At 57.8% G+C, this 23441-nt stretch overlaps 1 protein-coding gene across 3 annotated transcripts in view; it reads left to right on the top strand.

The window, feature by feature from the left end:
* The window catches only part of RARA (retinoic acid receptor alpha), a 91569-nt gene continuing 68128 nt past the window's right edge, over window positions 1-23441 (top strand). For all 3 annotated transcript variants that reach the window (XM_006022534.3, XM_014519453.2, XM_014519454.2), the window contains exon 1: window positions 1-106. The gene's annotated coding sequence lies outside the window, so the exon portion shown is untranslated. The remainder of the gene's footprint in view (window positions 107-23441) is intronic.

Below are 23441 nucleotides of genomic sequence, written 5' to 3'. Positions count from 1 at the left end.
AGCGAGGCCCGGGGCTGGGCTGGGTACGATGCGGCCGCGGGGTGCACGCCACGCGGGTGCCTGAGTCGCGCAGGGCCGGGGAGGCGCCCGCTCCTTTCTCTGCAAGGTAACTCCCGGCTCCGCCCGCCTTCTTCGCAAACTTTCCCCTGGGTGCGCTGGGGGGGGCGCTTCCTGCGGGGTGAGGCTGGGGAGAGGGAGTCTCTCTCCTTTCCCCCCCAGACTCCACATCCAGCGCACATTGCAGACCCCCCCACTTGCACCCTGCCGGTTTGTTTGGATTTGCTGCAAATGCAGCCCAGGTTCCTCTCCCCAGTTGACAGGGCCCGCTGCTCCGGTCACTCAGGCGTTGTGACCATAGATGGGGGGGCTGGGGGGCAGGCGGGGGGAGGCACGCTGCTATTGTGCTGCTTGGGGGAGGGGGGAGTGAGCGCAGCTGAGGTGGTTTTCCGAGGGGGAGCATGCGTGGCTTGATCCCCTTGTCCTGCACCCCCATGCATTCCCAGCTGTCACCCCCTCCCCATGCTCCCCTTCCTGGCTGCATCCTGGCAGGGTGGGGGGTACTGGTGTGGTTGATAGCCTCCAGGGACTTCTCGGTGGTAGTGTTTGGCTCACCCCCACTCCGCCCTTCATCTACTGCCTCCTCTGGTCTCCCCTCCTCTGGCTCCTCTGGAATTTGGGGGGAGGGTAAGTATAAGTAGCCCCTTTTCCGGGGAATCCCAGGCTTTCCATCAAGCCCTTCATTTCCATGCAAACACCTTGCAATGCATTGGAGTGCCTTGGTTGAGTGCTTCTCCAGCTGGCTCCCCTTTCCCAGCTAAGCACTTTTGCAGAGAACTTTTTTGCTCCTTTATTTCCCCCCCACCCCCCCCTTTAAGGCCCCGTCCAGCCGTGAGCCATTGCTGCGCCTCAGCGTGCTTCCCCTTTTGCTGGTGTTACATGAGGTTAAGCGGTGGGGAGCTCCTGCTGCTCTGCCTTGGCCAGAGCGACGGCTGTGGGTGTGGTGATACGGGGCCTCTGTGCTTTTGAAGGTTTCGAAGTGCCGCTTTTGTTGGTGTGTCACTTTCCCCAGCTTGGCATGATCTTTAAATGGCCTGACACTGCTTTCCAGAGGTGCCTGCGCAATGACTCAGGGAACCCTGTCACCCTCTGTGGTTGTGCTGGTTGGGGAGGTGTGGACAGATAGGCAGGGTGCAGGGCAAGGGGGGCTTGCCTCTTTAGGATGAAGTTTTGGAGAAGGAAGAGCTGTTGGCCTGACAAGCAGAGGAAACCCCATAACAGCACTTCTGAAATGAATCCAGCAGGGTTCACACGGCCGTGAGCAAGGAAGCAGTTCTATGTGGCTACAGTTAATCGGATCTGTCTGAGGCTGGGCCTGTGCAGCAGCTGACAGTGTTGGGGATCTGAAGCAGGAGCCATGGGGATTTTCTGCTGGACCCGTGGCTGGAGGCACCGGGGTCCTCTTGCTGGCAGCATTACTGTTTGGCTGGGTTCTGATCTTGTCCTGCGTTGGGGTTGACAAGTGCTGTGCAGGCCAGGCAGCTGAACGGTCCCTGTCCCAAAGAGCAGTCACATGGTGCGGAGTAGACTTTGGGCTGGTCTGGGGAGAGCTGCCTTCCCTGCTGCATGCCCCCTGGGTGCCAGGCACGAGAGCATGGGTCTGTGCTCTGTTTATCTGCAGAGTTATTTAAGGGGTTGGATTGGGCTGCATCCCAGGAGCAGGGTTGTGGGGAATCGGGTCTGTGTCGCTTCCTGGCACAGCTCAGTGCAAACCTGCCGCTGGAGGAGGTAATTCTCCCAGGAGGAAGTAATCTTTCTCTGCAGATGACAATCCACTGGCGCAGCTACAAACAGTGCAGGGGAAAGAGGAAAGGGGGGGTGTCCTTCTGCCCCACCCCCTCCACTTGCTGCCTCCCCCAAGCTCCCACGTGGGGTTGTTCCTTCCCTTAGTGCAGGATGACACTTGTGTGACTGCAGCCCTTGTGTACAGGGAGCCTGGCCAGGTGCTCCAGCCTGCATCTGAGAGATGGAGGGGCCTTGGATGTGATCTGGGCCCTGGGCTCTGCCCCTGCTGCTTGCCAGCTAAAGTGAGTAGGTTGATTGCCAGAGGGAGCCTTGCTGAGACCAAGGAGCTGACTTGAGCAGTGCCCAGCGATTCTGCCTGGGTCCTCAGGTCTCGCAACAGCTTCTCCTCCCCTCAGTTTCTGACCTGCTAAGCAGAGCCTGGTAACTGTGCCACAAGTCAGGGCTGAAGAAAATGAGTTCAGGGCTAGAGCAACTGCTGCAGGGAAGGCACACTCCCTGCAGAAAGCTGTGGCTGAGTCCTTGTCCTGCCTGAAACAGGTGGGCATGGGGGGCATTCGGCCTCCTGGGTCATGGAACTGGGTTGCCCTGAGCAGGCCTCCCCGACAGCATAATCCATTGCTCTTTTTTAGCACCAGGACTGTTTCGGGCAGCTCGACCCTGGTGCTAGCAATGCCCCTGAGGTCCTGATGGGGAAATTGGAGCACAGAGACAGCAGGGCACTTTGGAAGGCTACACTGTGTTGGCTTGGTGCTCTGTTGCCCAGTTGACAACTCATGCAGCACAGTGGGCTACTTATAGGGGGTAATCCTACAGCCCAGATCTTGATGTTGATGGCAGGTACCAGGGGACAGGTGCCTGTGGGCTGTGCAGGGCTGCAGGGGGTGTAGATTGGAGGAGTGACATACAATCAGCACAGCTGGCTGTTCCTTGCCAAGCTGCTCAGCAGTGGAAGAGTTAATGTGATTGTTGGCACTGGAATTATCATTAAGTTTCCAAGTGGGCTCCCCCACTCTGTCCAGGGATGCTGGGAAGCTAGGCTTTCTGCAGACTCAGGCAGGTATCTCCGCCTCAGGGCTATATCTCAGGGTGCACCTTGCAGCAGCTGGAGCTGGGAGCACATTGTGTTGCTGTGGGGGAAGCGGGGATCATGGCCTGTGAGCAGGGATGGGGGGTGGGGTCCACCAGAGAATGTCTGGGGAGTGTCTGACCAGAGGGTCTGAATGTTGAGTCAGAGGTCAGGGTCCTGTGACATTCTCAAAGCCCTGCACCAAGGAACTAGCTGCAGATAGAGTGCTGGCATTGGGTAGTCTTTTTTGCCAGGGCCTGGCAGTGTCTGTGTGGCTTTTCTGCAGGGTCCCACTATATGAGCTCCTAGATTGCATGGGGCACCTTTTCCTAGCCCTGGGCAACACTTGGGACTTGCCTTCTTGTCACACCCTGGCAGATGCTTCTCCTTCCCTCCTCCTGTGGAAGAGTCCTGAGTGGGTGTGTGAACAGGCGAATCTGTCTGCTTCCTTCCTGCAGGTGGGCCAGCCCTGTTCCTAAAGTACTGACCATGTGCACTGGCCAGAGGTGGCTGCATTCTGGGGTGGGGGAAGTGACTGGTACTGATCCCTTTTGGGCCTGGGTGCCCTAGAACAGCATTTCTCAACCTTGTTAGACTCCCCTTGGAAAATGTCAGCTCTTAATTTTCATTCTTGTTTTGCTTTTGACCACGAAATATTAGAGCCATTCTTCTATTGCAGAGGACTCGGGAAGACCACAATAAGTCGGAATGGTTTTAACACTATGAATTCCCAGTTGAAATCTCTGGGTTTGTCTTATGAATCATGTTTGTACACCTAACAGCGCTAATATTGTATGGCACCCTTGAGAGAGCCTCAAGGCACCCCAGGGGGCTGCAGCACCTCAGTTGAGAATCACTGCCTTCGAAAGTCCCCTTAGATTTCCGGGGTGGGGGGGCTCTGATCTCTCCGTGCCCAGGCAGGTTGGGATGTCGGGCACGCTCTGAGAGCTGCCTGCGGCATCAGGCCTAGCTATTCTTAGCTGTGTCCCTTGGGAGTCTCTTGACTCTGACCTTTGGGCCTGTTCCCTGTGTGGGGATTTAACTCTCCCCATTCTCAGATGGAGAGGTGGAGACTTGTTTCCTCATCCCTGGTCCTTGTGCAGCCACCAGGACCCAGCCATGAGCCCTGTCCCTCCTGCTTAAAGGTCCTGAACACTGATCCCTAGGCCTGTCTACCTCCCAGTGCTGTGGAAGGAACCCTGGAGTCCTATCTCCCTGCCCCTAACCATCAGGCCCCACTCCCTCTACTCCTTGGCACTGGGAACAGCAGTGCCTGTCCCTTCAGCTGTGCCCCAGGGCCGTGTTATGAGCTTGCACCTGTCTCAGATGGGTATTGCGGGTCATGGACTGAGCCAGACACCCCATGGATGGTCTGTTGTGGGAGGGCAAAGCTAAACCGCTCTGTCCTTAGTGTGGTGAGCCTTGTACTTCAGGGTCCTGTTTGGGCTCCCTGGGTGGGTGTGTGAAACTCGGTGAGAGAGCCCAGCTCCTGGTGAGAAAAAGGTACCAGTCCATGTGCCAGGAGAGGGCTGTGGCCCTGGGCACTGCTGCAGGCAGCAGGCCAGCTTTGAGGCAGGTTCGGTGGCATTAACTGGTCAGCCCAGGGCTGGACTAGTGTAGCTGGAGGGGCATCTGTACCACTGGGCCCAAGGGAACATGGGCTTACAGTTTGTAGTTCCTGTTGCTCAGGGTAGTCGGTACTGAGGCCGGCAGCCTGTTTGACATGGGCTTGTACCATGAGCTGGTATGATAGGCGCCTTCTGGTTCCTGCCCAGGAGCTTCAGTAGGCTGGACCCAAGTCCTATGCTTGGCAGGTGGGAAGATGCCCAACCCCTACTGTGCCCTGTTGGGAGTGTGGGGGTGGAACCTGGCGAGCACAACCATGGCATTGTCTCTGATAGGGTACAGTTTGTGACTTGGTGATGGTTAGGGAACCGCAAGCCTCTGGGTCCTCAGTGCTCTCACCATGGGTGTGAGGAGGCCAAAGGATGAAGGCAGAAATTCCCATGGTGGGGAATGCTCCAGGACCCCAACAGCCCTCCTAGCACAGGCATCTGCCTGCACCTCCCACCCCATGGGCACTTAGCACTTAAGATCCAGGAGGCCCTACTGGGACTGGTGTCTCTAGGCAGGTAGTTTTCTCCCCCTGGCTGCACTTTGCTGGTGTTGGGGACCATGGAGGAGGATATGACAGCGCAGAGGGACCCTGCTTGCCAGGGTGGGACCCGGGAGAAGGGGCTGAGCTAGGGCCCCTGTGGCTCATTGGCTCTGTCTGGGGCTCTTGGCATGGCGTGTGCATCCTCCACGTGCCTGCCTCTGGGGGAGCTTTCTTTGTGGCATCGGGGCCCTCCTGCCTCATGAGCCTCGGTACCACAACCAGCCTTGGGGCAGAGGGGATGACAGCAATGTGCTGCTTCAGCCCAGAGAGATGCCAGTGGTTTCTGAAGGGGAACAGCAGGGTTTGGGGTGGGGCCAGGCTGGCATACAGGAGCCCCGCCAGGATGGGTATCACTTGTGGGGTAGGGCATGTAGGGTTGGCTACGTTTTGTGACCCATATGGTTTATGAACTGGGCCCTGCCCCAGCCCTGCTCTTCAGCTTGCTCCTCTTTGCATGGAAACCAAAGCTTGTGGTGATCTGTGCCCTGCCCATGAGGATGAAGAAGTCGGTGGACAACCCAGTGGCTAGCTCCAAGATGGGCCATGCTCTTCCTGTGAATGAGACTGATGGGGCATTGGGAGCTGAATGTGTGTTACTGTGAGATGTTTGCAGGGGATTTGGGGATGAGGAGCACTGACTGGGTGAGGAGAAGCAGGGTGTGTGTACTGGTGGGTCTGGTCAGAAGATTGGAATTGCTGGGACATCCCCTTGAAAAGCAAGACAAGAAGGTGCTTGGTGTGTCCTGTGACTGCACTTAACCCACCATGGCAGGTGACTGTGAGCAAGTCTCTGTCTCATTGTAGGATGAGCTTGTTCCCCTGTCAGGGGCTGGAGATCCAGGCCAGTGCAACACTGGATCCAAGCTGGGACTGGCATGCTGTGTGTTGACACCCTATCCCTCTGGGGCCTGTGGGATGAGGGGAGTCTAGCTGTAATGACTGCCTGAGTGATGCCTCCCTTCCCCCAAGGGTGGGGGGGGGGGGTTGCCCTGTCCCTCACAAGGAAATCCTTGCTGGGTGGCTTGAGGGCTCAATAGGTTCAGCCTGGCCTTTATCCTTCTTCCTGCATCTCTGCAAATCCTCACACCATCTCCCATGGTGGGTTAAGTGCTGGCCCTGCCCTGGTACTAGGATCCCTGCTCTATAGGGTCATCTTGTTTGTGCATGGAGGCTGGAGGTCAGCCTTTATGGAGACTGCCTGGTTCCCAGGGGTATGTGGGGTAGATGGGTGGGAAGGAGACCTCTGGGGTAGGGTATCTTGACTGGTGACATGGGCTGTCTCCTGACAGGAGGGGTGTAGGGGGGCACCTTGACCAAGCTGCTCTGTGACTGCCAAATAAATCTAGATGAAACCCAGGTGCAGCTGTGCTGTGAGTGCATGTGAGTCCTGGCTTATGGCCTTCCCCCTGTAACCAGAGGGCCCGGTCTGCTGCTGGTCTGGGACAGACCCATCCCTGGGCCTGAGGCTCTGGGGGACGGGTGCAGTGCTGGCCTTGAGGAGGGTCTGCTTGCAGCGCCTGGGTGAAGGGCTCTGATTAATTGCTAGTGCTGGGGGGTGGGAGAGGCGCAGACGCCCTCCCCCACCAGTGATGAGGAGCCGCTTGTGCCATATGTCATCTGCAAGGCAATTTTCTTCTAGATTTGCAATGAGGTGCTGGCCTCTGCCCTCCATGTCAGCAGATATTAATGACCTTGAACCAGGTGACTTGCAGTCATGCTGGGTCCTTCTCCTATCACTGGCAGGGCCACTTTGTTTTCAAAATGGAGCTGAGTGCTGCTAGCTAGGATCTGTTGTGGGGGACAGGGGAGGGTGGCTAGGCATTGGCACTTCCTGCTGGAATCCCTTGATCTGCTCACAGAAGATTTCTCTAGATAAGGATGTTAAAGCCAAATGATAGCATAGAGCCGGGGAAGGGCTGTCCCCAGGTCCCTCTGAGCAGCCTCTTCCTTCCTCCACCCCAGTGGAGGAGACCAGCAGGGAGCATCTGTGCTGGCTTGTAGGGAGAGATCCCTCTACTCGGTGCCTGTGTGAGGGGCTATGGGCTGCTCTGGGGCACTCTGGCATGAAGGTCACTTTGGTGCTCCCTGGCTCTTGGCAAGCACTAGTGGGTGAGGGCACCTTCCCCTTTTCTGAGAAGTAGGACAGGATCTGCTGCCAGGTGCAGATGGGCAGAGAGGTTGCCTGCTTACAGCTGTATGGTGGCACAGCTGAGAGTAGCCAGCTCTAGAGGGGTGTGGACCAGGTACCTAGGGCAGCCCTGCCCATGGGAACTCTTCCCCTAGGCCATGGCTGAGGGGCTGGCACAGCTTGTGGAGCAGGAAAAGCATGTGTATCCTCCGCCCCTGCCCTGGCACTCTCTCCTGGCTGCTGGATTGTGTGAGTTTGCAAGCTCCTCCTTTGGTCAGGTTCACCCATGCCCATTCTGTTTGACCTTGTGGCCTGTTCAGAGGCCAGCAGTCATGCCAGCCTCTATGCATGGGAGGCTTTGTCAGTGGCCTGCATCACCCTATCCCATGAGCCAAGGCTGAGGTGCACATGGATCCATCTCCCTAGCTGTCTGTCCCCTGTGCTCTCTGTGCTGCCTTCCAGAGTCCCAGTAGGAGCTGTGCCCACTGTTGTGTTTGCCGACTCATGTTCCTGCTCTGCGTGGGTGTCTGTGTGTGGCAGCTTGGGTGGAGCAGGTGCCTGGCCCCCGGCCTGCAATGTCAGGATGTGCTACCCCGGGTGCATCACGGGCTCCCATGAGTGAAAAGGGCAGGAGCTGCGAGGGCACAGAGCATGCTGCCTGCAGTGCTGGCACTCACCAGCCTCTGCTCTATTTATAACTAGGAGCCACGTTTTGTTGCTATGCTGCCATTTGCCTCTCATTCCCTCCTCTGTGCCCAGGGCAGTGGTGCCCATCCCTTGTCCAGGTCCCAGTGGGACCCACCAAGCAGCAGACCTCTAGGGAAGGGCATGAGCTGCTGCGCTTGGAGCCGGGCAAGGGAGCCGGGACTCCTTGGTTTTGTTCTTGATTATGGCAGAGGACTTGGGTCTTGTGGTTAGGGTGGGGGACTGAGACTCTGGGCTCTTTATCCTGCTCTGTGGAAGTATGGCACTTGCCAGCCACTCCCCACCCTTGTGCTTTAGCTTATTTATAAAAATAGGACCTCTCTGTCTTGCGGGGGTGGGAGGAGTGTGTTGGTGGCATCCAGGTTACTAGCGTTTGCAGGGAGGGTGGGGTTCGTGTGGTGAGAGATGCTGTGTGCTGCTGTGCCTGCCCATGCAGCAGTGGGAGGGGGTCACTATTATCTGGAGCCCCCAGCCCTTCCTATCCAGCTGGGCCGCTGTGCCGGGAACCGTCGCTGGACTGGGGCCATGCTCCTCCGTACACAACCCGAGGCAAAGCCCCATCAAGTGCAGTGCCCCTTGGAGCAGGGACTGCCCCAGAGCCTCCTTGCCTGAAGGCTGTGCTGCTTCCCTGAGGAGGCCAGCCTGCTATGGGCCCCTTCCTCCCCCCTCTGCCCCCCCCTGCCATGCTGGGGAGTTGGGGGGGTCAGGCCTGGTGACCAGTGGCCCCCATGCCCCTGGGAGCGTGGCTGTGGGGTGGATTCCTGATGCGCTGGCTGGCTGGTAGGGGGAGGGGCTGGGGCTGCCACGGGTGGAATTGCCCTTGAAGTAAATGAGAGGTGAGTAAATAAGCAAGTCCATTAACGGGAGGTGATTGTGCCGTCCCTGGAGAGGAGATGAAGTAATTACGTGGCCCCCGTGCCGGCCTGCTGCTCGGAGCCCAGGCAGCGTGGAGAGGAGCTGTAATCACATTTACAGTGACAAATGTGCTGATTAAAGAAAATGGGTTAATCTCTCCTGCGGCTGGAGGCGGCTTAGCGCAGGGGGGTGGGTCGGGGTGGCCCAGTGCAGGGAGGGACAGGGCATTGTGCTTGGCACCTGCTCCGACAGGGGGCATCCATAGGTTGGAGCCCCTCAGAGCAAGTGGAGGAGCCCTGGGGTCAGGGTTGGGCTCTGCTGCCTGGGTGACCTGGGGGTAGTGGCGGCTGCTCCACGGCTCTGTTTTCCCAGTAAGACGTGCCTGTGGGGTGGCAGGGATGTTTGCAGGACCCGGGTGTGCCCATGATCTGGTTTGAGTGCATCCCATCGCCCGTGCAGCACGGTGCGACAGCTAGCAGCAGTGTCTCTAGATCCTGTGCATCTGTGCTGCTGGCTCAGTTTCTAACTTGCTCTCTTCCCTTTCTCGGGGGGTGTCTGTCCGTGGCCTCGGCTCAACAGAAATAGGCCACACTGCCCATCCCTTGCCTCCCAAGCTCCTAGCTCAGGTTAGCAGCCCCTCCAGGCTCAGCATTCAGTGCTGAGTGGTGGGGGGTGGAGAATGCTCAGTGTCTGCTTCTCTGGCCTGGGGCATGTCACCTGCAGCTGGGGTCATAGCTCTGAGTCCCAAAGTCCCCTGCTTGCTCTAGTGCCCTGCTTTAGCCAGAGACCCAGCAACTCCTGCCATACCTGCATATGGGTGGGAGGGACCCTTACCCTGTGCAGGAGGGTTTACCAGGCTTCCCCCATCCCAGCAGTCCTATTTTTTCCCCCCGCTCCCCTCTGTACCATGTCCTGTATGGGGAGAGAAGAGCCGTGTACCTGGCTCTGGCTGGAGGCCCGTCCTATGTAGGGGTGGGGCAGGCGGAGGAGTTTACATTGCTTTTCATTTGCTTGTGGGCTTTCTTGATCCCCTGCCCTAGCAAAGAGACTGAGGGCAAAGCAAGGTGGGACTGAGGGTGAAAGGGAGGGAGTTAGAGGCTGGGACTGGGTGGGGTGGGACCTGGCTTCAACTCTCGGTGCTGCCACAGACTCCCTGTGTGGCCCTGGGTCTTTTGGGACTCTCTAAACTCCCCCCTCCCCTCTGCTCATGAGGCTGGTGCTCTTGGTTTCCCTGTGTGGGTGTGAGTCTTGGATGTCTGGGGGGTGGGTGTTGGTTGCTGCAGCAGTAGGATGGGGGCACTGGCTGTAGAAGGGAGCAGAACCCAGGAGTCTGGACTCCAGGAGGCATCACGAGGCTCTGATCCCCTTTTCCTTTCTGGAAAATAATGACCTGTGAAAAAACTTTGGTGGAAATAAGAGCCACTGAGCTGCCCCCACCCCCTTCCCACCCTACAGGGCCTACCACCCACACAGGGCTCAGCTGAGCCTGTGCCTCCAGCCTGGTCTTCTCTGGGCTGGGCCTGCAGCAGCTGCAGCTGACTCTGGGTTGTTGCTGAGCCAGAAAGGCTTGTCTGGGGCACGCCATTCCTGGCAGGCTGTTCCCAGGGCAGCGAGGCCGACCTGAGCGTCAAGCACTGAGGAAAAAAAATACCAGCCTGTTGCACAGCCTCTCAGTGTTGCAATATTGTGGGGCTGCAGCTGGGCCTGGCATTGTGCCCACAGCTGCAGACCTGCGTCCGCTGCCACTGGGTGGAGCAGGCGGTGGCCACCTGCGCCCGGGGAGAGGTATGTCTGGGACACTACAGCTCCCAGCATGCCATGTTCCTGCCTCAGCAGTGGGGAGGCTGTAGGGATTGAGGCAGACCATGGCATGCTGGGAGCTGTAGTTTTCTTCCAGCTACAGCTCTGAATGTGGCTGGACATGGTGGAGAAGGATCTGGATTATAACCGAGCCATGTTCCCAGCCTGTGTCGTGTTGCTATGGGGTGCTGGTGTGAAGGAGTGCAGAGTTGTGCTCTGTCTTGCCCTGGCTTAGGTGGCGCTGTACTCTGCCCCCTTGAACTGGGTGTTGTGAGCTCTCCCCAGGGAGCTGGGGCTCTGTGGTTCCTACTTGCCAGGCAGGGATACTGTCCTGGGTATCTGGGGTGGGGGTGGTTTGTGCCACTTCCAGAAACTCCTAGACCTGCTTTCCGATTAATGATGTCATGGTAATGCATAGAAGGGGCTCCCTGGCCCCCAGTTGGAATAGCTCTGTTGTGGGTGCTGCATGGACGATGCTTCCCCCCCAGCCCCAAGGAGAGAGTGCAGGGTTGAAGCTGGGAACTAAAGGGGCCCCTCTTCAATTCCCCTCACAGTTATATGGTGAATTGGTGCATAAGTGGGAATCGGACATTGGTCTCCCTGTCTCCTGTCCAGGAACTGCCCCTTGCTCCTCCAGAGAGGCTTCCTGCAGCGTATCAGACACAGCTGCCCCGTCCTTGTGAACATGACCCCGCATGGCTAGCCTCTGTCTGGGGAGCCTTGACTGTGAGGCCGGTGCTTTGGCTCTGTCTGGTCTAATTTGGGTCCCACTGGGAAGGGGCCCATGGAGTGGCCCCTGGGGTCAGAGTATGGCTAGCTGGTGCCATGTGGGAGAGGAGCAGAGGGCTCCACGTGGCTGAGGCAAGCCCTGTGATAAGCCTGGGCTGTGTGCTGGGGCTGACAAGCAAGGCTGGGCCCAGCTCAGCAGGCAGGATCTCAATCCTGGAGCACAGAGGAGCCCGTTCCAAAGAGGGGGTGGCTGGACACTGGGGCGGTGGGAACAGTTCCCTGTGCAAGTGGGCGTGGGGGCGGGGGTGGAGGGGAGCGGTTACACTCAGATTTAAAATAGCAGCTCGGGCCCCAGCCATGCAGAGAGCCCTGGGAAGTGACTGAAAAGCCAGGGATAGAATGGGCAGCTGCAGCTGCAGGCTGCCTTTTTCCCCCCCACCTCGCCTCCACACGGCCCGACTGCCTGCCTGCTGGCTCTGTCAGGGCCCTTCAGCCCCAGCCCGCAGCCCCCTGCCCTCCCATGCCCTAGGCCTGAAGTTGTGGGTCATGTTAAGTTGTTTTGGATTCTTGCTGCCCAGTGAAGACTATCTGCTGCCCGGCTGGCTGTTTTTGGGTCCTAAGCAAGATTTTCTCCATCAGAAGGTAGAGGGGTCTGTAGTTTTTCCCAGCAATAACTGTAGCCTCTGGTGGGGGTGTGGGCGGGGAGCACCTGTTGTCAGCAAAGAATGGAGCGTCTCGGCGAGGAGGGTGTAATCGGAGCAGCACATTCTTGGCGGTAATTGTAGCCGGGGAGGCTCAGGCCCACGACAGGTGGAATTTCATTTCATAGCTTAAACCTCAGCAGGCGGGTGGCTGGGGGCCTAGGCATGCTGGGGTTGGGGCAGTGGGTTTGCGCCATGGGGTTGGCTGAGGCTGGGTCCTTCACTGTGGGGTGGGAGGCTGGAGCTCTGTGCTGCACTGGGAAAACAGGAACCTGGGTACTTCTAAATTGCTTTCTACTCTGTTCTGGGATTGCTGGAAACCTTTGCCCTCCATGCCAGTTTCCCCCTGGATGGGATCTGGAGGGTGATACCTGCTCAGCGCAGTGGGTGCTCGGGTGGCATCGGGCAGGAGCAAGATGCCATCGTGCAAGTGTAACAGCATCCTTTTCTTGCTCTGCTGCCTCGGGCTCCACGCCTCCTCCAGGAGTTGCACTGGCATGGGCCGTACCACTCCTCCCAAGGTATTTGTGCTAGTCTGTACTGGAGTTGCGACCAGTTCACTGGCATGGTGGTGGGAGGGGAAGAAAGGGGCCGCTTTGCTAGGGTGTCTGGCCTGGGGAGTGGAGGAGGAGCTGTGCTCTAGAGCTGCCCCACAGCACAGAAGCCCCTGAATCCCTGGCAGGCTATAACTGGTTGAGGGGGGTGGAGGAAGGGTGGTTATTTCTCTGTGCAAGTTACCATTAGCTTGCTGCAAACCAGCCTGGTTCAAGCGTTGTAGGGGTGGACAGAGCCACCTCTGCCCCAGCCATGTGCTGACCCTTGGCACCCTGTGCATAAATAGGTCAAAGCCTGGATGTGCCCTCACTCTGCCCACTGGAGCTGTGTCCACCCTGTTACAGGAGCTGGCAGTGCCCCCTGAGCTGTCACCCCTCCACAACCCATCCACCACAGCCATTGCCTCTAGTGTTTCCTGAGGATAAATCTAGAGGCTTCTCCCTGTTGCCGTGAATGTTTCATGACTCTGTTAAATTTTAATGCAAAATCTTTTAGGAGCTCTGGTTGTGCCGACAGAAAGCGGGGGCATCAGCTCCGACGGGGCACGCAGACGACACATCCCTGGCCTGGCAGCTGCCTATGTTTGCCGGAGGGAGGGAAGGTGCGGGGGGGGATGCAGGGGGTGTTGTTTCCCCTCTGCTGGGCCTGGGTTGGTCCCAGCAGCCAGCTGGCTTGGAAGCTGCTGCCCAGGCTCCTCAGGAGGCTTCCCCTGGCCCTGCTGCAGACAGCTTGGGCTTGGGCACAGGCAACATCTGCTTCTGCTGAGGCCATGGGGCAGGGCATGATTCATACCATGGCAGATGGGAGAAACGTGATGGTGACTCAGTGCTGGGAGGTTTCTCGAAGAGGAGGGTGTAAGGGGCTTTTGCCATGCTCCTGTTCCTCAGTACTGTTTAAACAGCCTCTTGTGCCCTCTCGGGTATTGGGGGCAGTGTGGGGGGTAGTGAAGGCTGCCAGGACCCCAGCGTTGGGCCTCAGCAGGCATGAGTTCCCCTCCCCAGCTGTGCTGTTGCCCTTTGATCCTATTCTGCCTGGCCCTCCACACCCCGACCCCACTCCCCACCAGCCATTTCCACCCTGGGTGGTTCTGCTCTCTTGTTCAGATGGCTTGACATTGTGGGGTGGGGATGGTAGGGGGTGAGCAGTGTTGCGTGGCAGGGGGCTGCTCTCCCCCTGCCTCGTCAGCTGCCTCCACTTGCGTGTGAGGCCAGCGCAGGCACTTTGCTGACAGCAGTGAGGAAACCGCAGGCGGTGACCGCACATCAGATTGTCAGGGCACTTCCTGCCTTGCTGCGGTCCCAGTGCCCATGGGGGAAGAGTTGGGGTGCCTGGGGCAACAAAACAGTAAACAGTAGCTCTCCAGCCCCATCAGGGAGCCAGCCTCTGGTGGTACCAGGGCCTCCCTTTCCAGAGTGCACTGGGGCATGGGATAGCACTGTGACCCCCCTCACCTAAGCAGGACCCTGGCTCAGTGCCCAGCCACATGGAGTCCCCACACAGTGGAGGCTCCCTGAGCTGAACAGGGGCACAGTCTGGGGGAGCTGGCTCCATATGGTGGGATGCTCTTGCTGGGGTGGAGTGGAGGGTCCCCCCTCCATGGTCGGGAGATGGCACAGCTCAGGACGGGGGCGAAAGCATTGCTGGTTTCTCAGCTGAACTGAAACCTTACAGCCCTGGGAATCGAGAGCAGCCAAGGGGAAGCTGTGGCAGGGAGCGCTGCGGTCTCATGCATGACAGGAAGCCCTTGGTTGAGGGGGTTAGCCAACAGCTTTGATAGATGGCAATAGAAGATCCAGGATTTGCAGCCGCCCAGCCCCACCCAGCTCCAGCTGCCCCCCAGCACCAGGTGAGGCTCTGTCCCCTGCCCTCCTTGACTCGACCCCCTCCCTTTGCCAGCCCTGGAGGGAGGCGGTGGCCAGGCTTCCCGTCATGTGGGGTTGTCTTCCTGCTGTGTGGTGTGTGCCCTTGGGGCGTGTGTCATATCCGGGGGTGACGGGGCTGGAAACTGCACGATGCCATCTCTGCCAGTGCTGAAAACGGAACTGTGTATGCTGGAGGAGGGGCAGCTGTGCCCGGCAGAAGGGGATAGGAGGCAAAGCTTGGTACAGCTGGGCGCTGCCCATTGACGTGAGAGCCAACATTACCAAAGGCCTTTTGGCCCCTGGCAAGGCAGCAGCACTGCTTCCTTGAATGGGTTCATGCCCTGCACTGGTACTGGCCTGTCTTGAGAGCAAGGATCTGCCCGGCCATGGCCAGATGGGAGACCATGGGATCTGCTGGCCAGGACCTGACAGCTGGCCCCAGTTGCTAGGGCACTGACTGTGGGTCAGCACTCCTAGGTTCTGTTCCTAGCTTTGCCACTGATTTGCCATGTGCAGGTTCCTTTCCTGCTCCCATGCCTCAGTTTCCTCACTGTCTGTAGGAGATCTACATCCTATGGTGGGGATGGGGGAGCTGCTGGATTTGACCACATAGAGGGAGAAGGGCTCAGATACAGCCTGCAAGCAAGGATCAAACACAGCTGCCCATGCCCAAGAACCAAGCCTGGACAGAGCATCCCGGGGGGTGGGGGATTGGGCACAAGCACACATGAACTCCCAGGCAGAGCCAGGGGCCAGGCTGCAGCATTCAGGAGCAGTAGGGGCCTCTCAATGGCTGTCAGATTCCTGCCCAAATCTTGCAGCCTTGGGGGTGCACCCCACAGCCAGAAAGGAGCCTGCTCTTGACTTGGGGGTAACTCAAGCTGTGTCCAGCATAGGATGAGCCTGTGCTCCAGTGCCGTCTCTGCTGCCTCCTGTTCCAGTGTCTCCAGGTGTTCCTCACAGACACGTTTTATGTATGGACAGGGAAGCACCAGGCACTGTGACAGACACGCACACTTCCAGCTGCCTTCCTGCTGGTGCTTTTGCCATGCCTGAGTGGGCAGGATCCCCTCTTTCCCAGACCCTGAGACACAGGGCTGCAGCACCCCAGCCAAGCTAGAGCACCTGAGTGAGAGGTATCCAGGCTAGCAGCTACTACTCGGGCCCCCTGCTAACCCACCAGGCTCTCAGGGAAGCAAGTCCCAGTGCCAGACACCTGCATAGACAGCTGTAGCCCAGCTCTTGGTTTTGTCAGTGCCAGGCCCATCCTGCCACCCAGCTGAACAGCCCTTTCCCTCCACATCATGCCCATGATTCCCACAGCCTCTTTGGCCATGCAATAGGCAATCAGAGGATCTTTAAGGATTGACCACCTCTTGTAGGGAGTGAGAGATCCATGCTCAGACACACGGAGTCCGAAACCCCTGCCCTCTAAGCCAGGATACTGGCCATCCAGTGATGGCCAGGGACTGTCTTGCAGAGGCCACCTCTTCCCTAGAGCAGGGAGCCACGTTAACTTCTGGGTTGTCATGGCAAACTCACGCAGCCACCAACTCTTAGAGAGGCCTGGTGGCCATCAATGCCTCACCCCCAACCTTCTGGTCCTTTTGCGGACACCTGAGTACACCCTCATGTGGCAGCTAGGAGCATAGGCGGCACAGCTGGGAACCCCCACCCCTTGTCTCTGCCAAGGGGATGTGGCAGGTCAATGCCAGTGATCAGGAACAGACTCCAAGTGACAGCTAAGGCCTGGATGAGGCTAACAGGAACTCACAAGCTGGGTCTGTTCTGGCAGCAGGGCAAGAGCTACAGCACTAAACAGGCAGGTCCAGCCAGACCCCAGCTCCCCCTAGCAATAGGTCCCAGACGAGAGCAGCACCCCCGCTCTTCTCCCCTCCGCAAAACTGGGTGCTCCTTGTCAATTTGGGCAATACTAACTCACCTGGTCTTGCAGCCTGCATTCTTAGCGCTGCGCCTCAGGACCCCCTTCTCGCTCCCGGGCCCGTAGGCCTCCAGCTTCCCTCTGCCCCCACCCCTGCCCTGGATCCCAGAATCAGGTCTGCAGCTCTGTGCATCCCACCCGCCTGCTGCGGCTGGCTCTTCCTTGGGCAGCCGTGATTCCCAGCGGTGAATTATTGCATCGTTCACGCTTGGCTGCAGCCTTGCAGGCAGCTACACTGCCCAGTGCTGAGGAGCAGCATTGCTGTGCAGCCCAGAGCTGTGTGCACAAGGTGGGGGAGGGAGGAATCTGGTGTCCAGGCCCCCACTTCATGTTTATTGCTGGGACGCTGGAGCTGCTTGGTGCCTACGTGCCACTTCAGCCCCTTCAAGCCTCTCCCTGTGGGTCAGGCCTCCTGCCAAGCCAACCCTGGCCTCCCTTGGATCTGAGTCAGTGCCTGGAGAAGTGGCAACCCAGGAGCGGGGGTGGGAGTCTGTCTGTCCGTCCATCCGTCTGTCCTGTGCAAAGTGCCTTGCCAGGAGGTTTCTTGTGGCTGGGACTTGGCCTGAGCTCCACGGCCTTGTTTTCTGTGCAGCTTGGAATGCAGCTTTGGATTCCAGGAAGTGTCGATTCCCAGCCAGCCCCTGCTGGGGGAAACTGGAGGAAAAGACTCCTGCAGCCCAGGACAGACCGTTTTGGGGATTGGCGGGGGCGGGGGGATTGCTGGCCAGGATGCGCCAGTTCCCTGCAGAGCCTTCCCTGATCGTGTCTGAATGTTTCTTGCCAAGGGATCTCGTGGGTAAATCGAGGTGCCCTAGGACTCCTGGGTTCTGTTTCCAGCTGTAGGAGGGGAGTAGGTGCAGTGGGGAGAGGAGAGGGTCTGGGAGTTGGGATTCCCAACTTCTACCCTGACTGCTTGTGAGTCCTGTGACTGTGGTCTACCCCACTCTCTCCCGTGTTATGGGCATTGCTAGGCTGGGCTCAAGGAGGCTCCATAAAACCCCCTCTAAAGTGGCCCCTGGTTGGAGTCACTTGAGCAGGCAAAAGGAGATCATGTCTCCTGCCCTGTTGCTCTGCCCTGCCCTGCCCTGCAGCCCCCAGTGCTATTATGGAAGGTGATGCCCAGCTTGGCCAAGGGGAAGGGATAAAAGGGAGGGGCGCAATGTGTTTGTTTTCCCTAATGAGCCCTTGTGCCAACTCTTGCTTTTGGTGCCAGGGATATAAATCCGGAGGGACCTGGCTGACCCCAGAGGGATTGTCCTGTGGGAGCCTGGCCAGGGTAGGGGAGCTGCCCATGTGTTTACATTGTCTGTGTCAAACCTGGCTCCTGGCAGGATGGAGCTGGTTGAGCAGTGACCACTGGGCTCCAGGAATGGCTATGCTGGAGGTGCTGTGGTCAGGGTCGCAGCCCTCTCCCAGCTTGGCTATGCTGCCTGTAGGGCAAGGAGGAGCAGAGGCTCCTGCACACGGTGCTTGCAGAAGGTGGCACCTTGGGACTGGTGGCCCAATGGCTGTAGCAGCCCAGCCCAGTAAGAGGGTGTGTGGAAGAGGGTGCAGCCATGCAGGTGAAGGGGACATTGTTCTGTGCTTTGGGGACAGGGCTGGAGTGATTCCACCATGTTGCCAGTGTTGGGGGAGCTGCAGGGTTTCAGTTCCCACCCCAAGAGGGCTGGCCGTTTTGGTGCTTGCATGCTTATACTGCTCCTGAAAGAGCCTGTTTGTCTTGGGGCTCTGTGAATGGCTCCTGGTCCCAAGAACCTCTGCTCCTCCCTGGAGCCAGCTGCTTTCAGGGAAGACTTGGACCAGTGGGCACATGCCTTTGGGCTGCCCTCCTGCCTATGCTTTTTGCTCCACTGGGCATGTACCCTGAGCTGGGTGCCCTACAGCACCAGGGAGAAAATGGCTCCTCTATCCCCTCCCACAGCTATGTTGGTAATGTGACATGGGGCTTGATAGCCTGGCTTCATGGATGGCATGGGCCATGTATGTGTGTGAACCTGTGGGCAAACGCTTAACCTTTGGTATTCTGTCCTGTCTAGCTGGCTTTACAAACAGGTGCTCCTGGGTTCTGGTATTGGTAGTACATAGGAGCATGGTGTGTAGTCAGGCCCCTGCCTGTAGTCATGGCATTTGTGGCTAGCTATAGATGGGGGGGGGGGGGAGGGGGGGGAGACTTTGCTTTGCCTTTCGCTGATGCTGCTGTGGGAGAGGCAGGCTTCTCTCCTTTTGCTTGCACAGCCTGCAGCCACCTCACTGGGGCTGCATGCCAGAGCGAAGGGAGTTCAGAACTCATCTTCTGGACCCTACCAGTGGGCTGGGCAATGGCTATCCTGCTTGGGTTGTGAACCCCTACTGCAAGACCTCTCTGCCCAGTGACTGGTGGCTCTGCCAGGGTTCATGGGAAGCAGCTCTCCCTCCATCCGCTGGGCTACATCTCTGCCTCCAGCTCTATATGCCAAGGACATGGCTGGGGTAACTAGTCTCCATTGCTTAACTTGCAGGGGTTTGCAAAGAGCTGCGGAGGCTGCAGAGTCCAGATTGGAAGGGGCCATAGAGAGCTCCTGCAGCTCCCTTGCTCCTGGCCAGTGATGGCCCCAGGAGAGGAAACGGGGCCCTGGGGGTGCCCAGCTGCCTGCGGCACATAGCTAGATAGTGCACACAGGAAATCCTGAGGATCAGACCTGGTACGCAAAGGGGAGAGGCAGGTTTATGAGCATGGCAGAGCTCGCTCCTTTGCCTAGTGTGGGGATGCAGCTGCTTCTGGGGTGGTGCATGGCAATTCAGAGCAATGTGACGCTGTCTCACTGAGGGTCTGGCCAGGCCAGGCAGATGGCTTCCACTCCCCCCGGCCCAACTCTTGGATGGTGCAGGCTGCTGGATTGGTGCAGTGGGTCCCCCTGGGTGGCAAGAGTTTGGGTGTCTGGGCTGCTTGCTGTCTCCTGGAGTCAGCTTGTGATCTCAGCTAGGTGTTTGGCTTGCTTCTCAGTATCTGAGCCCCCTGCTTCTCTTAGCTTGCCTCATGTGGGAGCAAAGGCCCAGAGAGGCAAAGGTACTAGCCTGTGGTCGTTCAGGGAACCAGTGGTAAAGCAGGGAAATGACCCCAGGTCCCCTGAATCTTAGGTTGGTGTCCTGAACTCAGGGCTGGCCCTCCACCCCCCTGAGGGCTTTTGTGGTGCTGGGGTTTCCCAAGGCTTAAACAGCAGCACCTGCGGAGTGTGGGGGCCCTGGCAGCTCAATCCCATGCTGCTGTCTAGGCAGATGGGGCTGGCTCCAGGGTAAAGGCTGGTGGGTGAAGGGCTGGAGGGGCTGCCCTTGACCCCCAAACTTCAAAGCTGTCTGGGGGGATGAGGTCCAAGGTGAGGCCTATAGCAGAGTTGGGCATTGCATGCCTGATGAGGAGCTGGTGCCCTGGTTCCTGCTCCCCCACTTACTGCTCACTGTGCTGCCCCAGGGCTGGCCACTCCCTGCCCCCTATGCCTCACCCATGACCTTGTCAACCCTGGGAAGAGTTTTGTCTGGTATGAACTGGCTGCCCTGCATCCTGGCCTCATTATCCCTGTTACTGCAGCTCCTTGGTGCTCATCTGAGAGTGGGCAGTGCCCTGAAGCCAGGGTGATTCACAGCTGGGGCTGGCTTGCCCAGGTGAATGGGGTCAGATGGGTGAGGGAACCCTGTTGCCAGTTTCAATGGTTATGTGTAACTTCTGTCCCTAGCCTAGAGGTACTTATAACACTTATAAAATGTATACAATATCTAAATAATCTTTAATCTATAGTATCTTCAACCTAGGCACCCCTCAACCTAGGCACCCCTGCCAGCCAAGCCTGTGGAGGGGAATAGGGGGATGCTCTGAATACTTCTGCACCTCTCTGGCATCTGTCCCATGGTCCTCTTACCTGGCTCTTGTTCTCTCTCTCTCCATGGAGAGACACCAGGCCTCTCTTCTCTATAGCTCCTGCTTCCCATCCCTTCATCACAAAGTCAGAACATCTTCATTAATGATGATGTGGACACTGGAATCGGAAGCGGACTGGCCAAGTTTACCAGTGGCACCAAACTTTGGGGCAAAGCATCCAAACCAGAAGACAGGCGGGTGATCCAGGCTGACTTGGACAGACTCAGCAAGTGGGCGGATGAGAATCTGATGGTGTTCAACGTCGATGAATGCAAGGTTCTCCACCTTGGGAAGAGAAACCCACAGCATCCTTATAGGCTCGGCAGTGCTATGCTGGATGAACATGAGCCTTCAGTGTGATGCTGCAGCTAGTAAAGTGAGCAAAACACTGGCTTGCATCCATAGATGCTTCTCAAGCAAATCCCGGAACGTCATTCTCCCCTTGTACTCGGCCTTGGTGAGGCTGCAGCTGGAGTACTGCGTCCAGTTTTGGGCTGCACAATTCAAAAAGGACGTGGAGAAGCTTGAGAGAGTCCAGAGAAGAGCCACGCGCATGATCAGAGGTCAGGGAAGCAGACCCTACGATGACAGGCTGAGAGCCCTGGGGCTCTTTAGCCTGGAAAAGCGCAGGCTCAGGGGTGATCTGTTGGCCACCTATAAGTTTATCAGGGGTGACCACCAGTATCTGGGGGAACGTTTGTTCACCAGAGTGCCCCAAGGGATGACGACTAGGTCGAACGGTCATAAACTACTACAAGACCGTTTCAGGCTGGACATAAGGAAGAATTTCTTTACTGTCCGAGCCCCCAAGATCTGGAACAGCCTGCCACCGGAGGTGGTTCAAGCGCCTACATTGAACACCTTCAAGAGCAAACTGGATGCTTATCTTGCTGGGATCCTATGACCCCAGCTGACTTCCTGCCCTTTGGGCAGGGGGCTGGACTCGATGATCTTCCGAGGTCTCTTCCAGCCCTAATGTCTATGAAATCTATGAAATCACCACTACTGAAGCCTCATACTCTCACTGTGCAGCCGCTGTCTCCGTTTCTTACCCAGGGGGGTTGCACAGTTTGTGCTGGAGGCTGAAGGGGGGTTAATTGCACAGATCTGGCTTCTGGATGGGTGCTTGGGGCTGGAGCAGGTTCTGTGCTGGCCCTAGTAGTGAAATGCAGACACTTGATGGGCTTATTTCACCCCTCCTGCACCAGTAGTGTTCTGACAGCTTTGCACTTCAACCTTCAGTGGAGACTTCTCCTATTGCTCTAGTTGCATGTGGGGAAGGACTTAAGTCCTATGTTTGGGGACTTGCATATTTGAGACAGTTGCCTGGTGCAGTGAGCTGCAGCATTGCAGGGTCCTGAGAGCAGAAAGGCTGTAGGGTAGTAGAGGAATCTTAAGAGAGACATCCCAGGCCCTGAGCTTCCATACTTGATGTGCTGGCACCCACATGGTCCTTGGTTGTGGCAGAATCTGCTATAGTGAGGTTGTTTGGGCCCAAAGGTGCTTGGTCTCAGAAGCAGTTTGGGCTGCCCAGCCTCTGGCTGGTTCGTGAAGCTAAGCAAGGTCAGGCAGGCTCAGTGCTGGGATGGGAGAGCTGGTAAAGGAGAAGGGTGGTATTGGCAGTAGTGTGGGTGGTACTCTCCTCTAGTTAAGTCCCAGCCAGCATGTGTGGAGGGGGCACTTTGTCAGTGCGCTTCAGGTGTTGAAAAGCCCTTGGTTTATGTGTCTCTTTCTCTTCAGCCCCATGGTGTTCACTTGGTGTCTGTGAGCTGGCTGCCCTGTGTTGCTGGTTCCAGGGCAGGTGATCCTAATCCTCTTTCTGTGCCATGTGCTGTTAAGCAGCTGCTTTTTTCTCCCCAGAGGTGGCTGCACCTTAGTGTTTGTGATCCCTTTGCTTTCACCTTTCCAGAAACCTTGGAGGATTGGTGTGTCAGTGGAATGAGCGGGGCCAGAGAAGGTGCGCCGTGTACTCGCGTGGGAGGGGGTGTGACCAGGACACCTGGGTTCCATTCCCAGGTCTGTCATAGGCAAGCCCTTTCCCATCTGGTGCCTCAGATTCCTGTGCAGGCAGCTCTGAATAACCCAGGACCTTCACCTCCCCTGAGGTCCCCAGTCTCTTTTGGCAGAGGCTTTCTTAGCTTGTGCTGGCTCCAGTGGTCGTATCTGGCGGGGGTTGTGGGGGGGGGTGTAAGCTGGAGTTGGGGTTGGGCTGGCCTCCAGTCCCAGGCTGTTATGCTTTCCTTTGGGGTGTGGGAGGGTGTGTAGGCTTGGGGGCCAAGGAGTGGAAGGCTTGCCACCTTGTGGCTGGAGCCTGTCTGCGTGTCCGTCTGTCCGTTCCTGGCAAACCTTACTTGTGTTGCTCTCTCCCAGGCCCGTTGCACGTTCGGGGGCGTTAACAGGGTTGAGTAATCGGGCTCCGGCTGAGCCTGGCTTGACGCCCAGGGAGCACTTGGCACTAGAAAATATAAACAGTTCTTCCCACTCCCCCTTCCTAGCTCCCTTGGCTGGAGCAGCCTGTGCTGCTTGAACCAGAGGCTGGGGCCTGTCTGTCAGGAACAACAGCAGCCATAGCCCTGGTGGGCGGGGGAGCCTTGTAGTGCCAGGGCTGGAGCCAAGCCTGGGTGCCCAGGCCCAGAGCAGCATGTGCTAACTACTGCTGGCATTGATGGGTGCAGGGTGGGTGCTGCTAGGACTTAAAATAGCCCCAGTGCCTGGGCACAACGGCTGGGCTTCTGCAGCAGTGGTGAGCAGATCCCAAAGAAAGTTGGGATGTCATCACCGTCCCAAGAAAGTTGGGAGAGGTACCACTAGCATAAAGGAGGCATGTATTGCCTGCTCCAGCCACTGCCTTCCCACCTGGGTCTGTTCAGGGCCTCCTGCTTGCTTGTCCACTCTGCCCAGAGGAGAGAACACAGCTCCTTGGGATGTCTGGGTCACTCCTTGAGGATGCAGTGTGGTGAAAGCAATTCTTCTGTTGGTGGCAGTCGCATCACTTGTCTAACCCCTGGATGTCTGGGCTATGGCCTCCCTTACTGGTTGCTATCTGCCTTGTTTAGCACGCATTGCCAAAGCCATGTCTTTGTGTGAACCTGCCTTTTCTTCTTGGGAGAGGCAAGTTGATGGTGCCCTGGACTGTGGGCAGGGGCTTGTGCATTTGGGAGATTGCCAGGAACAGGAATAATTTCGAAGCCCAGCATTGCTCCCCTTGACATGTGGTGTTCTCCTGCTCTCTTCTCCCCCCCCCC

The sequence above is a fragment of the Alligator sinensis genome, unplaced genomic scaffold, assembly GCF_000455745.1.
Source record: "Alligator sinensis unplaced genomic scaffold, ASM45574v1 scaffold886_1, whole genome shotgun sequence".
Classification (NCBI taxonomy): Eukaryota; Metazoa; Chordata; order Crocodylia; family Alligatoridae; genus Alligator; species Alligator sinensis.
The sequence above is the reverse complement of the archived record's forward strand: the minus strand, read 5'-3'. Positions and strand labels throughout refer to the sequence as shown.